General features: G+C 36.9%; 1 long non-coding RNA gene across 1 annotated transcript; it reads right to left on the bottom strand.

The window, feature by feature from the left end:
* Positions 1-1642: 1642 nt before the first annotated feature.
* On the bottom strand, positions 1643-18007 carry LOC144190599 (uncharacterized). The gene is made up of 3 exons (XR_013324982.1): positions 17754-18007; positions 6948-7006; positions 1643-1734 (listed from the first exon to the last, which is right to left on the bottom strand). It is a non-coding gene; the product is annotated as an uncharacterized LOC144190599 (long non-coding RNA).
* Positions 18008-19569: the final 1562 nt, after the last annotated feature.

Here is a 19569-nt window from a genome sequence, read left to right as displayed (position 1 = left end):
AACCAGTCGGTCTTAACCACTGTGCATCTTCTAATATACATTACGATCTGCAGATGCAAAGAAAGACAAAGAACACAAAGAATATTACTTTGGCTAAAGCCATGCTGTGCCACTGTTGGCCTATCAATGGAAGTAGGTCTGGGGAATGTTGCATCTCAAAATCTTCGTTCCTGCTTAGGTGCATAAAAGTTCACCCGAGCCTCCCAATTTATGCTCCTCTTCTTTTCAGGCCAGTTGACACCAACGAGAAGAAATGCTGCCAATTCAATGTGTCAAGAACACTCCCTACACTGTTTTAAAACAAAGGTGTGGAGGCTGCCGTGGCAGAAGAGGTGGTGATCTGTTAATTGGGAAACAAACCGCATTGCCGTATCTGAGGAAATGCACATCTTTATGAATAATATATAAGTATTTTTTAATAGGTCTCTCCTTGTGAGATTGCAGTATTTGAGGACCGAAATCTACTCATGATCATTCAACAGAGATGGCAACGTATATAACAGCTTTGCCCACTCCAGAGGCTTCAGGGCGTTATGTCACTTTCAAGGAAAACCCACACAGTCTCTCGCCACCTGTTCTCCACTCTGCTGCTCATCATTTTGCTTAGCTATGAGTAACCATAGAGAGGAGGAGCCCGAGTAACAAGAGAGAGAGAGGGAACAATTCCAATGGTGTTCTCATTTATCATTATTTTGACAGACAAGACGTCTGGATGCATCTTACAAATCCCCCAATTATGGCCTTCATGGGACTATATAATGTGGCTTTGATCCTGTCTCAACAATTAGTGACTTATTGTAAGTCTATAAGTCAATTGGGCAGCCTCACCGATATGGATCCATATCGGTGAGGCTGCCGATTCTCACCCCTCTAAGACTTCAAGGGTTCGTGCCAGGGAAGCAGGTCAATATAAAGGATTAAGGTAATGAAAGGATAAACCCCTTTGAGCTTTTTTCATTCAGCAAGGCGGAGGTGGCTTGCTGCAGATGATTTTTAATGACATGCTTCATGGTTCAGATTTTAATATGGTCCGCTAATTATAACACTGCTATGTTAGCCATTTCGAAGTTACCCAGTGTAATTACAAACAATGATTCAAGTTGTAGGCGGGAGTCTTGAAGGAGAGTCAAGGTATTACCTGCACACAGTATCTCACCCCAGTATTAGGATGTGATAAATGAGTTGTCGGTGGCCTCAGACCAATGTTTACCCAAACTGTATCTTGGTGACCACAATCAGTAAGAAAAGTCCAACACAATGCAGTGTAACACCGGACTTCCACCCAGATGTGGCCATCAGCATTTATTCTCATGCTTTATGTCTCCAGCATAATTCTGTGTTGTCCAGCTTTGATACGGAAACTATGACTGAGAGATCAATCCAAAAAAAAGTATACATGACTTGAAGGTCATGACTTGTACTTGGATGACCTGACAAATTTGGCGGCCAATTCTATACAAAACATAAATCTCAGTGGGAGGAAGGGGTCTAGCATTGACAATAGTGACTCCAGATGGCAGGCGATTGCAGTTAAGCATACAAAAGACCACCACCTGTGCAAAATCAGTCTCACAGGAGGTACAACTGGCGTGCCTCTGCAGCGACAAACCGACTCCTGCCAAGACAAGCATGACAACAGTGTAAAGATGACAGAGCGTGCATGCTGAAAAAACACATTCAAGATGTCAGGATTGCTCCAGTTCTCCATCAATTGCAGGCCTTCACTCAACATCTCTGAAAAACATAGGACATCAGACCTCCTTCTCCACATCTACACAAGCATTTAACGTTGGCCATATTGATTCGCAATCGTTCGAGAAGGCCAAACAGTCTATAGCAACTCAAATCGAAATGAGAAATCTAACATTTCAACCGAGCCATTTTGTGTTTGCAAAAAGAGTGAAATGTTTCAGTACTGGTGAAAAAAAAAAATATTTTTAAGACAAACCACAAAGTTTTCCCTTTCAATATTGCAGCCTTACTGTTCTTTAAAGTCATTGACGGTGATGGATAGCCAATACATTTCTATGAATGTCAATAGTCGGAAGGGAGTTAAACAAAAACTGAAAAAATAACAATGAACTCATATGAGGTCATGATGTACATAATAATCTGTTTTAAATTAAGACCTATTTCCTCATCTTGTTTTAAGTATGCAGTTATGTTTATGTATCTCTGACATTTATGACAAACCACAGCGGTGAAAGCTTACCGCAGCTGCAAAATTCAAATATTTTCTTAATTCATGAATCTACCTTTTTTTCATGAACCAATTGTTTCAATACTGGTTTGAAATGCAACATATCAGAAAATGTTTTTTTTTAAGTATCATTGTTTATCCAAAGCTGAAGCATTGAGTAGTTGTCAATAATTGTGATAAATACCTGATATGTACAGGCAGCTTTTTTATGCCCGACCAATGTCATGAAATGTATCCAACCTGACTGTTTAAAATCATCACTACAATGGGACCACCCGTCACTACAAAGGGACCACCTGTGAACTGAGCAAGTGGTGAACAGGGACCCTTTACAAGAAGACGGTGGACAAAAGACTAAAAACAAAAAAAAAACACCTGTGACAGATCTAAAATGACAAAGAGGCAAGGGACACTTAGTCTAGACAAGAGGTTATTCTAAGAATCCGGCATTGTCTTTTGTTGTAGCAGGAGACAACAGCTGATACTGATTATGTAGAGGAAGCAATGGGGGTTTAGCAAGAACCTTACCTTACCTAACTGAGAGAACTGACAATGAAACTGTATAACATGTTTTTGGAATATGGAATGCTACAGTTGTATGTGATACAGATGTTCAATTGAAGATTCTAACCACGATCATTTGACCTTGATGGCACATACTCGCCTTTTTTTCCATTGTGCTGCTTCACCAATAATGACATTGGCACAGTGCACACAACTTTTTATAGAAAACCATTCTGAGTCATCTTTCATCAATACGAGAGAAAAATCTCTGCCAAAAATCAAGGGGGAAACGATCAACGGAAATGTCCACATAGAACAAAGGTTTCTTTCGGGACCCCTGCTCCTCATATTATTGAAAAAAAACTACCTTTTTTGGCCGTAAAATGCTTTGCGAGACTCGTATAGCAGCCCCTTAACACATTGTCATCATGGAGATGCCATCTACTTGCATGCATGTACATACTATTAAATACAACAATAAAGATAAATGTCTTTTGGTCTGGCTATGATTCAAGACAAAAAAATGTATTCCGATCACACATTTCCTGAACATGCATTACAAGAAGAGAAACACAATTGAAATCAGCATTCCTTTACTGTCATTTTGAACAAAAAAATAAGTAAGCAGCTTCCTTTGGACAATGCAAAGAAAAGGAGTACACAGGTCAATGAAGAATATCAATGGTTATTATATGAATACAAAAAGTAGAAAGGATTGCTGCCAGCAGGAGCTGTATAAAATCCTTATTATTGTTATTACTATAGTTCCATGGATAAACTCCATTCAGAGACGTGCTGTAGTTCACAGCAGCTTGTCGTTAAACATAATACTAATGATAATAATGTTTGCATTTGCCATTGGATGACTGGTGCCAGATTGATCAAGAAAAACTACAACAACATTAAAATATATATATTTTTAAGGGCAGGTGCCCACAATGAATTTGCAATTCAATGTGTGATGTCCTAAAGGGAAAATATAGTCCCTCAGCTATCATACAATAAGGATGAAAACTGGACTCAGAGCCAGATGCAGTTTTTGTTTGTGAGGCTTGGAAAATATTGAATAAAAGTTGAGATCACAGAGATAAATATAAGCCATGCCAAAAGGCAAATTTGAAACAGAACAAAAAAAAATTGAGATAATTGTTGAGAATGTATCCACTCACACAAATGGCACACATATTGAGTTTAAACCAGACTCTGCATGTATTATGATGCTCGCTGAATACACAAATAAGAAGACATTGAATTATTTATTTTTCTTCTTTTTTAAGGACAATGCACAATCCGTTTTGAATGTCAGAATACTAAGTACCACAACAATTTGCACAGATGGGCAATGTGTGTGCACAAAGCTCTCTCCCTCATTTGCAAGAATGCAACTAGAGTACAACCATAAACTTGCAATTATCAACAAGGTGACAAGAGATTTTTGATGGGAAGAAAAAAAAAACCTGATTATTGACTGGTGAGAAGAACTTCCCACCACCTTTAATTTGACAACAAACAAAACATGACCTTTATGTTGAATAATAAAGCAATGTTTTTTAAGCTTCTATGTTTTTCCTAGGCCTATCTGTGCTTCACTTTTCAAATCAAGTGACATTCCAGTATTTCAGCCATTTCAGCCTTTAAAAACCTTGTTGGCGTTCACAGATGGTAGAGATTTTTTCTCGGGAAATGAGAACTCACACACTGGCTGTTTGCAAGTTGTACTGTGCAACCATAAAAAGATCAAACCAAAGACGAAACCAAGACGTCCAGTACAAATTATGATAATTTCTGATTTTTTATCTAATCACTCACAGTTAGCGACTGTCAACAGCAAACACTACCAATGGGAGCAATAGAAGAAAAGTATATATGTGTGTGTGTGTGTGTTTGTCAAAATGAACTTGGTGGGGGAGAAAAAGCAAGAATAAAGTGAAGGAACTAACTTGATTTTCATTTGGGCTTGAAATATATACTCTTTGGCTCCAGTTCCAACATTTTTTTGACATACCGCATGGAAACTAATCCACTGCCATCCCCGGTGGTAGACACACAATGGCACCAAAATGCCTTCATCCACTGCCTTCTCAATTCAAACGGATTGAACATCTATTGCTTTCAAAAGCGTCAAACGTGTTAACAAAAGTGATGCCAGATAGATGAAAGGCATGAAAGAGTGGGTGATTGCAACTACCGCCATTGCTCGTTGTGTTTCTCTCCAATTGGCAAATCACCTTGTGTTAGTAGAAAAGTGGATTCCTATTGGGATTGCAGGGTAGTCTAAATTGTCCCAATAGTATCCACTGGCCCGAGGATCAGCCTGCTTGAGGCCATGGCTAAATTTATCCTATGCACACTATTCACATGCATCATAGCGGGATTCTATTACCCTTCCGCTTGCCTGCATGCAGATAGTCATGTGAAGTTTGACCACAAAGCATTTGCGGCTGTCACAGCACTTCCTGCCCAAGCATTCCATTTGGCGGCCTCCTCATGCCAAGCATGTTCACCTAACCTTGCCTGTCATGTACTTCCTCTCTTTACACGTACCCAAAGAGAGAGGGTCATTAACAGATGCCCTGAGACTGATCACGGTCATTACATAGAGGGTAGGTAAAGCAAGAATCCGAGCCAAATGAGGATCAATACCCGGGGTGAAGAATTGCTGTCAGTGTCGGAATAGAGGAGGAGAAGGAGGAGGACAGGGTTGACAAATCTTTACTCCTGCCACATTAGGTCAGATCGCATGTTGATAGCTCAGTGTGTCTCTTTCATCAGCACGAGGACATTATACAAAAACGTTCTTCTCATTACTATGCGTAAAAGTTGTCACCATTGAGCCTGAATTAGACTGACACAGTGAATGTCGTTGTTTAGGATTGCTTTTGAAAAGACATCTTGCTCCGCTTAGTCGCAGGGGCAAGCACCGATTTATGAAGTTTGCATAAGCAGGGAAAATTCAACACAGAATGATAAGCTTGGGAAAAAAAATAACAGAGCAGAAGTATAGGCACTTATAATTCGCAATGTTACTGCAGTCTTCCTTTTAGTCATGTGTTTACACTGACGCCTAGTGGCAGCGGTTGCATAGAAACCAGTCAGCCCCCCAACCTTGCCATTGAAAAAGCTTTGGCACAACATTCGTGGGGATTTTGGGGCTTGTGTGTTACCAGTAATACTGATTAAGAGCCACTCTCAACCGCCAACCCCTTTAAACAACACTGCTTTCAACTCAGAAACTCACAAGGGTTTCTCTGTCTTCATAAATACCCTTGAGAGCATCATCTACAGTAGTAATTTTAATTTATTTTTATACCTGCCTAATTGGTCCATTGAAGAATTCAAATCAGCCCTTCAGATAACTCAGCGTTTGATATAGCTTATTTTGGAATGTTTTCTTTAAAAAAAATAAAAATAAATAAATGAAAATCGGGGGAGTAAAAAAGGGGCAAGGGATGATGTTTTTTTGGTCGATAATCAAGATCAGATGATTTGAAGCCCATGGCGTGTCTTTAAATTGCCGCTAGTTGGCACAAACCCCAGGATAAAGCATGAAGCCTTTACTACAACACAACAGGGAAATTAAACAAAACAAAACCTGTCAAGGTTTAAATTAATAATATACAGTATAAACACAGGGAATGTTAAAAGTGTTACTTTAGTAAAATAAGTAGACAGACATATAGACCGATAGTGTTTTTTTTAAACACACTGATTTGATGATTGTATTGCAGTTGTCATTAAATTTAGGTAATTTTATTTATAAAATATTTCATATTCCCAATGGTGCAATTGTGTGTACTATTTTTAAGTCCCAAACATAGTCAAAATGCTCGTGGTGCAGCTTTATGATTTTTCTTCTTCCACCACAATAGTAAAATTTGTAAAACAATAACTTTAACCATGGCTATGGATTCATCTAATTTAAAAAAAAACTGAAATTATATGCAGTTTTAAAGCGGTTCAGTGTAAGAGATGAATTAAATGTAAATAAAAACTAAATATGGACTGGGTGGCACTGAATGACCATCGTCTATCGCTGTCAACAGCAGCCCAAGTATATCAACATCATATAACCAAATTGTTCAATAAATTATTATCCCAGTATATTTTCAATAATATTCAATCAATTGTATTGCATCTTCTTGGTGGAAGCAATTACTTTCAACATTTAAAAAGGAGGAACAGAATTAGGAAGAATTACTGAATGAGTGGATTCTAACATAAGCAGAGTGGAAAAATTCCTCACCTGCTTGCACGCAGTTGGAAACGGAGGAAACAGTCCTACTAGGAATCACCCTCAACGACCTGTCAAACAGAAGAAGAAAAACAGAGACTAAGACCAGTCCTCCAATTTTGCTCTACCGCTAATTTAAAAAAGGGTTACAGAAGACTGATGTCATAATTCTTAAAGTGGATTTTCAAGGAGCTGATTGTCCCACAGCGCTGGTGTAAGAAAACTAAATGAAAGACAAATCACATGTGTATAGAAGTGTCTCTGAACGTGACATTATGCATTGAACAGATTCACTTATGCTCCACATATGTTTGCCTTCTTATCTTTCTCGCTCTCTCACACAGATACACAACAAGCGTGCACACCCACATACACACAACTATAACGCAAACATTCTATTAGTCTGTTACACAAACTTATTGTTGAGCAAAGCAGAGTAATAAAATGCATTTTATGGGATTAGTAGGTTGCTACTGATGAAATTGCAGATGCACAACATCTTAAATATACAATATAAAATGCTACAACTCATTAAAGAATGGTTTGACTTACTTCCCATTGCTGTGTACTTGTAGAAATTAGTCTACATATATGTATGGTTCTGTGCATCTTTCTTTTTTCCCAATAGGACGTTGAAAAACATCATTGGGTTTGAATTTGTTGACACCGATAATGCGTATTGCATATTTTGAAGCACTCCCTATATGTGGTATATGGTTGCTATTTTTTTAACTAGAGGTTAATGATAAAATTGCACACAGTATAGTATTCTGTATACTCAGCTGCTTCAAAAGTAGCAGTAGCAGAATCACTGACCAGCTGAAGGAGTTTTCCACTAAATAAAATTTTGGTGAGTGCAGCCAGCAAATGATGTAACCAAAATCAAAAAGCAGGGGTATAGGTAAATATTTTAAAGCTAGAAACAGATGAGTGGAAATGGTGACATAAAAATATATGAAGATGAATCAAAAAATGAGGAAAGCTGCCGTGAAAATTGGAAGCGGGGAAAAAAAAAAGCAAATGTCAGTTTGAGAAGTGGCATTTATTTATAAATGTTCTCCCTCATTTAACCTAAAATGGAAGATCAACAGGCAGTACAGTGTATTGGCTCAGAATTCTTTTGGGTTTCACCCTTTGAATATTTAACATTTCCATTTCTTTCAAAAATGGAAATACATAGACACAACATACCTGGAGAAGACTTACTGTACCTCTTCAGGCAGAAAAAGCCTCAAAGAAGTTGGTATAAAAGGAGAAAAATGTTTGGAACTTGATCCACCTTTGTATAATTTTGCCCTGAGCTTTAGAATCCCAACTTTCAAATGTTCCTTCCAATTTAAAACAAATACTATGTACTCTAATACTTTACCTATATATACACGTAAAAAAATGACTTAGTGAATTATTTCACTGACATCACCACAAATCCCCACTGCTTTTTTACAATGTGGAAAAAGTGGTTGTACGAGTTTAAGTAGCGCACTTTGTAAATACCCTTCAGCTTGATGTTCATAGTATTTTATTTTTGAGTATTTGTTGTAGAAAGATTTAAGAAGAACTGATCTGATGAATTTACAGGATCTAAATCTTTACATAAGTGTATACATCAAGCATGACTTAACTTGTGTGGAGTAAAGTATCTTACTGAGAGGGTGTAAGAGCAAACCTATAAATAACTGAATCTGGCTTCAAAATCTTAGCTTTAGCCCTAGTTAAACATCTGTGAATCATAACGATAAAAATTCTTATAAACTCTAAGGATATTGTGACATATATATGGAATGCGTTTAAATGCTGGGACTTTACTGTATTCTTGCTTTTGCTGTTTCCCGAATACGGGATGAATAAAGTTATCCATCCGTCATTAGGATTTTGGCCATAAAGAAATAATCATCTTTTTTTTAAGCACAGAAGTATTAGTTTGATAGAAGAATAAAATATTATTACACTTTTTTAAATGTATTTCCCACAAATACAAACTAATGTAATTTAGTATCTATAATATTTGTTCATAGAAAAATAAAAATGGACAATAAACTGCAGATATATTCACACTGAAAGGCAGGTCTCTGATAATCCTTCATATATACTAGATAACTATAAACCCACACTGGACTTTAAGCCGCATGCTTCAAATTGGAGTGGAAAAAGTACCTCAAAATGACAGAAATGGACATTATTTACCAATCCTTTGCAACCCAACTTTTACATACAAATGCAAAATGTACATAGATAAACTGTGTACGTAATTGGGGCCATTTCCATCTATCCACCCATCATTTCATTTGTACATCCAGCCTCTGTTCTACATTTCTAGCCATTAAGCCAGAAAGGACACACTTTCCCAGTTTGAAAACTTTCCTTTTAAATCCACCATAAATAAGAAGAGGTACATCATTTCATGCACATAAAAACATTGAGAAGATCAATCACTTTGATGGCAGCCACTAACAGCATCTGTATCAACTTTCTCTTTGGACATTTTAAAGGGGGATATTTCTTCACATGTGCCTGTGATAGATCTTTAAAGATGCTTGACCTAAACAGTCACAATGGGGGTCAATTCACATTACCTCCAGAAAACAAATCTGTCAAAACAACAATATAGCAAGGCAATATCTGCACAATTTTTTTTTAACTACAGAATTATATTAGCAACTATTAAAAAAATAAACACTCAGACACCTGGTACTGATTCCACAAATAGTCTGCTCCTTCTGTTTTAAATAATTTTCTCCCATCAACTTGAATTAACTTGACAAGCTGTAAGAACTGAAGTTCAGGGGATTGGTTCCAAGATACACTTTTTATTCTATGGTGATTATTTTTCAATATTGAGGGATTCAGACTAATACCCAGCCCTGCGTTCTTAACAGGCTTGTTGCTTGAGAAAGTAGCCATTCTATGGCTACTTTCTCATTTCCAAACATTTCCAAACATTTCTATGTATGGGAAAAATAAAACCTATCCAACAAGAAAAGCTCTCGGTTTCATTTTTCATTTATACCAAAGATGTGTTTAAAGACCTTATCACCATTAAACCATGCTGACATATAGAACTGGATTTGTCCTCTCTTTTCCTGAACTTGGCCAACTTTGCATCTTATGTACAAACAAACCAGCAATATGTAATGTCACAGCCCCAAAAGCAGAATCACAAACTCAGACAGTTCTCAGCTAGTACAGTCAATGGATCTTTTCCAGCATCATGCCGGCACTTGTCAATTTGGAATGTATTGGTGTGGGATCAATTGCTGCAAAATTCCCTTCACAGCGTGAAATTGACTTGATTCCAGTATACAAAGCAGTCAGCCTATCGCCCGACGTCAACTGGGACGGACTCCAGCCTGCCCGCTGTGCCCTTGAATGCGATGCATGCATAGTAAACTGATGATTGTGCAGATGACTCAATTGGTGTATAATGACCAACAACTACAATCATAATCGACTTTAGTGAGATATAGCCAACTCTTGTGTGGCATGTCACAGTAAAGCATTTACTGCAATCTTTATTCAGAAACACATTAGGGTATCCATTGGTTGAAAAAAAAAATTGACCTAGAAACAAAAAATTCAGAGGAAAATTGGAGAAATGGAACAATGATATTCAACAGACACCCAATTTAACAAAACATTGCCTTTATTAGGAGCTCAAATGGAATTGTTTCTTGTTTTGACCGTTCTGCCTGCAATGTTAATAAACTTGGTGAATAAATTTTAATGGATGACTTTGTTAGAAAGGATGTGGGCTAAACACAATATAGGCTTGCAGAGCAAGTACCGAATGTCAAGTGTCCTGATTGGGCTACAGAGGCAATTTCAAATATGATGGCAGTCAGTCCTCATCTTAATATGCCAGTATTATGTAGTAGTAGTAAGTGTAAAACCTGTTTTTTAGTATCTTAAAGAAAATCATTCTGCATGCCTTAAATTTAACGTTTTAAAAAATGCTAATGGTTATTAAGATATCTAACAGCTGCGTCTTTCTTCTATTTCACACCTTTTAGATGGTGTTAAACACATGTCCCATATATGCACCGTGTGTACGCCTGAAGTCTGAATGGGATGATGCCTATATAGTTGTAAAGTGTGCAAGACACTTCACTTTGGCAATGATTTCTTTTTTCTAAATATCTTACATTTTGCCTATGGCATATTGGCTCAGATAAAGAAGCGTGCACACTGGAATTGGCAGTTTGGTTTCATTTCACCCGATTTACACATTGAAGGGGGTCTAGAGTGGGAACATTCGTGTCAAACAAGCGTAGTGGAGTAGAGAGGGCCTACTAAGCACCACTTAGAGGTGTTGGGAACCTTGGCAAGTAGAGCAAAAGGGACAGGACACATACAGTCAACATACAGCCACATCCAATCACTCTATCAGAGAAAAATCTGAGTTGCAGAAATAACTGGAAATTCAAGAGTGCCATGGCATTATGTTCTTCACAAGTGTATGTAAACTTTTGACCACAACTGAATGAAATGAAACATTTATACCAAAGGCAAACAGTGCCCCAAATGTTTTTCTTGCCAATTTTCTTTCACCATCAAGATATATAAAATACAATGTCTCTTTGGCACAGATTTACGAATTATATGGTTTGAAAGGTGTTGTAGAAGTTGATGTGTCCATGCTTGGCTGGAGAAACTCATTTGGTGACAACAATGAAAGACGGTGTCGATTGATCGAGACAATAACTGCCTTTGACTGAGGAAAAAAAACATACAATGACAAAAAAATCTGAAGACCAAAAAGATAATTTTAATATATTTAATATATTTTAACACTTAGTGATTAACAATATGACCAGGATTGACATCAGTGTGACATGTCAACTCCAAGTCAATTATAATAAAAATAATATTGTGGTGCTCTATTCCATAATAGTTGGCTTTTCACAACAAATAGATCGACTTAAAATGTTAAGTCACACTGCTTCTTTTCGCTCTGATTTATTTGAAAATAAGTTTCTTAAAAAAAAATTAAATAATTATCTTTTTAAATTATCTTTTTGAACGGCAGTTTATTCCAGAAGGTTGGAAGACTAAGATGTCAAAGGTATAAATCCTTCTAGAAATTGTTGAAATCACAACTGGCTGATTTTCAGCAGTGTCAGTCGGAATTCTAAATATGACACCTGCGAAAGCAATATGACTAATAAATAAGAAGACGGAGCTGATGTCTGGCATAAAGTATTTATTCTCTCATCACATCCAATGCGAAAAGATGCCAAGACCGATGACAGGCAAAATGCCAACCCTATTCAACATTAATGTGAAAATGAGGCGGGGAACTTTAAATAGGTTAAATGAACTGTCAGAGGGAATAAATATCAGTAGCTAAAGGCTCTCTGGCAGCCTTCTGAAGGGAACTAAACAAGTCAGTCATCACACACTTACAAACTTCCCCTGAGTGGTAAAAACCTTAAATCCAAATGAAAAACATATGCATACAAACGGGGAGGGTGATATTTAAAAAAACAAAAAAAACAAAAAAAGGGGAAATAAATTGTATAGAACATTTTATGCGCAAACACATTTTCAAAAAGAAGCACCCAAGCGCCCTTGGAACTTAAATAATAACATGCCATATTTCATAAAGGGAGATTCCTAGGGGATTTAATAGTTAAAGCTAAGTTTAAAGCTTGAACCATCAAAAAGTAATTTGAAACACTAGTACTCTCTATAATATTCCACAAATGGCCACAGAGGGTGAAGGATTTCATTGCAATTAAACGGGACAGTGTTTTATAAATGCAATCAGTCAGGTAATGCTTATATTGGGGACCTCTGCTCTAGTAGTAGTAGTAGGAGTCATTTTCTCGAACAAAGTACCCTTGTTAATCAGATATGGTGAAACCTACCGATACCTCGACTAAGAAATAAATTGAGATGAAATCTCTGATTCAAATTTAAGCTCTGCCAGCGTCACATTCTTGGCTGTAGTCTGCTATTTTCTCACATATTTCAAGTCTCCATATGAAACCACTCCATGGGGTTCACCGGGAAATAAATTTGACGTCTTTTCTAACTTAAAAAAAAAACAAGTTCTATAAAGAAGAATCTAAAAATAGAAAAAAATCCAAGGGGTCGAGGTCAAAAGAAATAATTTAAAGCCGCTAGGATCTCATTTGAACAGTTCAATTGAGGCAGGCTCAACTTACAAAGGTGCTTTTGATGAGCGCATTGGCACGGAGCTCAAGCAGTGCGAGCTCTGCCTTTCCAATGAGGCGTCCTAGTTTCTGCTTACTCACAGCAGGTTCAATGCTTCCTTCTAATCTTAAGAGTAAGAATCTTTCTGAAGAAAGATAGTCTTTAAGATCTCCACACATAGACAAATCAGAGGCTTCAGTAAGAAACCTTTTTGCTTTTTTTTCAGTTTTTGTTTTACAATCAGTGTCACTTACTGGTTTGGAAACCCCTCGTTTACAACCATATCTGTTTCTTTTTAACTAGAAATTTTTCCTGCAAACAAGATGGTTGTAAATTGCGGAGAAAAGATTTATTCAGGATTTTGAACCACAACATCATCAAAAACTACTACAAACAACAACAAAAAAATATAATTTTAGCAATCTTGCAAATTCAGCTTCATTACGATTCCTTTGCTTTCCTAGCAAGGGTGCCAGGGTTCAAACTTAACTTTAGAATGCCAAAAAAAGAAGTCAATTATCATCAGGCTTGCAACAACAACAAAAAAAGCGACCAAGTTGGGAGACAAGGCAGCTGAAACAGTCCCTTCAACACCAAATTGAAGCACACGTGGAAAAGATCAATGTATCATTTAATGAGCAGCTGCCGCTGCTGGTTCATTTGACACAAAGCAACTTTAAGAAGTTGCTGTGCACAGTTTAATTTTGAAGCCAGACAACCGAGTTAAAATATAACACCTTTGAAATTAAACCTGACAAATTCCAACAGAATGGGGGACCGACCGTTCCCTCCAAAGACCTCTAGATTGATGTCTGATGAATGGATTATGAACCTATTTGTAGCCATCTGTTAAGCAGTTATGCAGAGGAAGGTCATGCCACCTCTAGAACATGTTGGCCAGTCGCAGTGAATCAAAAGCTCATCTGTTGTGCACAATACTGCATTTTTAGATCGCATAGACTGATCACAGCAAAGCAACAGTTAGCTGTAGGCAACAGCATATCCCAGCTGGTTGCCAGTCTCATGAAGTAATGATTGCTTTTGTAGTGATGCAATATCCAACGAACACTATTATTACTCCAATGAACACTAATCATGCCATGATGACATTAATAACTCTAACAGTGCATTGAAATGTTTATCTTTTTGGCGTACATATTTACTCAACAATACTCAATTATATTTCTATAAGCCTAAACCTTCTTTCTGTTCTGTTGCAAGAACAAAAAAAAATCTGTATTTAATTCAAATCATCAGGGATATTCTGTCAGAACATAATGTGAAATTTCCCCACATCAACATCGAAAAAGAAATAAATATTGCTAGAGCTGTCCAAAATCATTGTTAGCAACCAGGGTGACTAAGTCAATGATTCCATATGGCAGATCACCCAGAAATCATCTTTTGGCCAAAAAAGGAAAGGTGAAATATCAGTCTCCAGAGTTCATCAGAAGATCTGTCTATTACTGCCAAAATATAGCCAGAATTAGGGTGGGGGTGCCTTCTCCAAACTAGAAACCTATCAATGCAAGTATTTTTAGTAGATTGAACCATAGCAATAGAATTGTACAGTTCTTCCTTAATGCCCTAGGACCAAAATGTGTCCTAAAAAGCTTCTGGCCCCTTCAGGTGTCTGGATGGGGCAAGATTCAGTTACTATGCTTCTCACCACTGGAACAAGTTCCCTTAAGGTCTGAAGTTTGCTGAAACAGTTAGCTCCTTTAAATCAGAGCTATAAACTGTCATGTTTATCGCATTGTATTTATAACCGCCTATATGGTTTAAGTTTCAACTCATAATTTCAGATTTTCTTTTTTTTTCTATTTCCCTGCTTCAACTGCTTTTAACTGTCCTGATGATTCAATGTGACTTTACTGAATAATTTTGTGTTTTTGACTTGTATGTGGTGTGAAGTACTTTGATTGATCTAGTGTTGATATGTTATAAAAAAAAACGTTTCCTTTTTAAGACGTTTCATGAATACTTAAAACAATGTCTTGTGATGTCAAAAGTGTGCAAGAGTAATTTTTTCAAATGTAATTTTAAGCAAATTTTGCAATCAAGAATATTACTGGGGATTGTTATTAAGCAGTGCTCTTGAATACATTTGGCCAAAAACTAAGAACACAATGTGTATAAGGTTTAGTATAGCCTTGTGGTTGAAGGAAAAGAGCAGCCTGTCAAGGATGGTTTACGAATGGCACACACAAAAATGTCTGCATCCATCCATCGTTAGCAGTGTTTCCCAAGTGAGCGATGTGCCGCGGGAAAGTCATACATCGTAATAATACAAGAGAGAAAACAAGATTAAAATCATAATATGAGATTGAAGCAATTTTCTTGCTTATCCATATGTAACTGAAAGCTGTGTGGTTTTCCGGGCTTCAACTTTTGTTGACGTTAAGTCTATGTGAGCACAAAGCGGCTCTTCATGTAATGCTTTGTAATATTGGGAGGGAAAAAGTTGTAATATATTATGAAATTTAAATCATTTTTCTGTTTTTACGGTGCCTGAACCGGAAGTTGTTTGGCTTCAGGGGCATCAACTTTTGGGGGTATGAAGTCTCTGTGAGCACATTACTTTTTGCGCAATATTAGGATGAAATGTCAAAAAATAAAATAAGGTTAAAAAAAGGTTCAATATTTTAACATCAGTTCAACTGAAAGCTATTCAGAGTCTTTGGAGATCAACTTTGATGACGTTAGATCGGTGTGAAAAAAAATATATTTGGAGATAATTTGGGGGGGATTATTTAATTCCTGTTAATAAAACTTGAGGACATGAGGACGACTTTATTATGTTAATATAAGTGACATAGGTTTAAATTTGAAGATTTTTAGCTTGTGGTGTGCCTGTAGATTTTTTTCCATGCCAAAAATGTGCCACAGCTCAAAAAAGGTTGTGAAACACTGATCTATAGAATGTCATGGAGTGTTGGCAGCAACAAATCAACTGTATAATCTCACACAGCCACTCGCTGATACCAATTGCCCCACAAGAATGCGAATAAAGCTCCGGGTGGGGAAAAGAATGGAGTAAATGTTGATATAACAGCTTGTCTATTGTGAGGCCCTACAGAGTACGGATGTTTGTGCTCTCAGAGAACAGGAACTTTCAGGAAGGGCCGCAACACAGAGAGGGTAACAGCAACATTGCTTCTTTTGTTTACCAGCACAGCGAATAAACCAGTGTTTCCCACAGGAAAGACACTCAACTAACAAATGTTATAATTGATATGAATTCAAAGTTAAATACATAGTTGATATATCAATGACTTTATACTTTTCAAGTTTAAAAACAGACTGCTGGAAGGAAATCGTTGGTTTGATTGTTCAGGCCCGGCCGGAGAAGCACAGCAATAACCTAGTCTTCTTTTTCCCGAAACAAGTAAACAACATCAGAGAAGTTTTCAGTGGATGACAGGAAGACAACAATGTATAGCACATTAAACACACCACAACTGACAACGCAGAATCAGCATTCAGAGAAAATGTGTGAAAAAGACATAGTTGTGGTCACTTTTTACCCAAAGTTGATGTCAAAAGTGACATTAGTCATTTTAATGTAAACAGAGAAACACGAGCAAGCTCATCAATCATTGATAGAATGCATGCATTCTATGTCACTGAAAGACTTTTAATATCCCAAAGTACCAAAGAAATTGCGGGTCAATTGCTACAAAATAAAGTTAAAGAATAACTTTGTAAATAAAACTACTATTCTCTTGGAAGTATCAATAAAATAGTTGAAGGAGATGCATCTGTTGCCTATGAAAGAAGGACATTGGACATTCCACATAGTACATAAAAAGTAAACAACTTAATATTTGATAGGAATCAGTTGGGATAAAGTAAACTTAGATCCTTCGATTAAATGAATTGACTTTACAAGACATGTAAACAATAATCAAAACATTAAAAACAAAGGAAATTTTTACCAGTAAAACATAAATATTAAACTATATAAATGCAAGTCTAGTTCAGTCTTTGTTAATAACTTTGGGGATGTATTTTTATCAGATTAAAAGTGATCCTTCACAAAGTTTACAGTGTTTGTTAATATTTCAATTTGAAGTCTAGTGAGAATGTGATTGATTGATTTTGTGTCCAAAGAAATGTGTTGCCAAATAATCATTGACTTTTAATATTTTTATAAAAATGCAAACAATGAAAGAAATATTTTCAACACAATCCAGAATGGTCTCAGGTTATTGAATAAGTAACTTTGTCATTTGCTTACATCAGAAACGATTTAAGTACTAAGATTAGTTGCATTAACACCACATTTACATCCTAATTGTATGAAATCAGCGCACACACAAGCGCGCACACACAGAATACAGGTGCCTCGCACTCTAAGCTGTTACCAATTAATCAATATATTGAGCGACTGATTTGTTTGCATTTTCTTTTCTTTTTATTTTGTTTTATTTATGACAACTTTAAGAATGATTCCGAACGTGTACAAAATTAATATACTATAATAAACACAAAATCATCAAATCTTCCATGGTCGAGTTCTAATGTACCACTATAATTGTTATTAGATTGTTATTAGATTTGTTAACTATGAGTAATCCGGACTTGAAATCGGCACAAAACACAAAGAAAGAAAGACAAACTGGTCATTACAGTATGATAAAACTTTTTAAAAAGTTGGTTTACCTTCAAAATAGTTGTAAACACAGCAATCTGTCAGCTGCCACGAGCTCGAAGCTCCCACACAAAACTTTTCAAGCTGTGTTTTTGTGTGGGTGTGCGTTGTATCTCAAATCCAATTGTGTGGTCAAAAGGCAGTGACAATCAAAATCGCTCTGATGATTTACACCCCTTTAATAGCTGGATTTTTGGGGTATATTCATCGATTTGGAGGTGCACACTATGTTGTCTCGTGCATGTGATGATAAAAGTTGCTGCACCTTTTTGGTTTAGACGAGCAAGAAATGAGGTGGAGAAGCAGCAAGAAGCTCTTACTGACATCTAGCGGCGAGAGAGAGTACTGGGGGATTTTTGTGCTCCAGGGAAAAAAATCAAACTCAATTGGAAGTGACACTAAAATCCAGTTTTATTGTACGTTAAATTGTGAGTCTCAACAAACTCCTTGCTCCAAATCATATGTTATTACAAATATTTTGATGAATTTAATACATTTTGATTTTATTTCACAGGGCACAAGTTTACTTTGTCTTGTTGGGGCCTGTGATTGAGTCAGGTGGCATCAGATAGATCTCATCTCATATGATTTTCTGAACCAATTTATCCTCATTAGGGTCACGGGGTGTGCTGGAGCCAATCCCATCTATCTCCGGGCCAGAGGTGGGGGACACCCTGAATCGGTGGCCAGCCGGTCGCAGGGCACAAGGAGAAGAACGTGCATGTTTTTTGGAATATGGGGGGAAACTGGAGTACACTGAGGAAACCCACACAGGCACAGAGAAAGCATACAAACTCCACACAGGTGGACCGACCTGTACCTGAACCCAGGACCCCTAGAGCTGTGAGGCCGACGCGCCAACCACTCGCACCACCGGGCCGCCCACCAGATAAAACATGCACCTAAAAGAGGACAAAATCCAAGAATTGAAGCATGGGTGATTAATTCCTAATACTGTATTTATAATTATTGTTTTGAGATAACAATCAACAACAGCTTTTCTACAATCAGTTTAAAATGTAACTTAACTGTAGTATTGATATTCCATGTCAAAGTTATGGATGGTCATATTTTTATTTAAATTGGAATTTTGCAAGGTCAGGCACTCAAATTGTGGGTTTGTGTGTAATGTGGTCCTTAGCTTCTTTTTTTATGACCATGATCCTATAAGAGAAATGCAATTTAAAAAGGAATTGATTTAGAAATGATTTTTCCCATTCAGCTTCGTCCACTTTTTCTTATTTCTGCCATTATTCATGAGATTCAATAACATTTTCATTACTGAAGTTTAGTCCCTAGTGATACATTTGGATGTGACCTCTATATATATTTTACAGAAAGAACTACAATCTGATTTGCTCATAACTCTCTGCAGCAGTGGTAGACACATGATGAGGGGGCGTCACGGAGGGGCATAATGGGCTAATGACTTAACAGCCAGCTTGGGATAAACATGGAAGGTTGCCAAAGCAGGCCTGCACTAGTAATTACAGCACATGCAAGGGAAATGACAGATGATCTTTCACTTGTTGAAGGGTTTTCGAAATATTCACCTACTAATGGCACACCATAAAGATGGTGTATAACATTAATTAGAACACAAAAAAAGGCAAAATAAAATCCTGCAGGTAATCAGTAATCTTAGAATCAACATTATATTTTTTCTTTCAAAATAGGTCATACTACAAATCAGTATTATTATTTTGGTACTCAAACATGTGGATAGTGTTGGATCATTAACACACATCACCACAATCAACAAACAGAACACAACATATTTTTTTTACTAGTTTTGTGACTTTTTCATCTAAACAAGTTCATTTTTTG

The sequence above is a fragment of the Stigmatopora nigra genome, chromosome 2 (genome assembly GCF_051989575.1).
Source record: "Stigmatopora nigra isolate UIUO_SnigA chromosome 2, RoL_Snig_1.1, whole genome shotgun sequence".
NCBI lineage: Eukaryota > Metazoa > Chordata > Actinopteri > Syngnathiformes > Syngnathidae > Stigmatopora > Stigmatopora nigra.
Note: the sequence above shows the minus strand (reverse complement) of the source record. Positions and strands in the feature narration are given on the sequence as shown.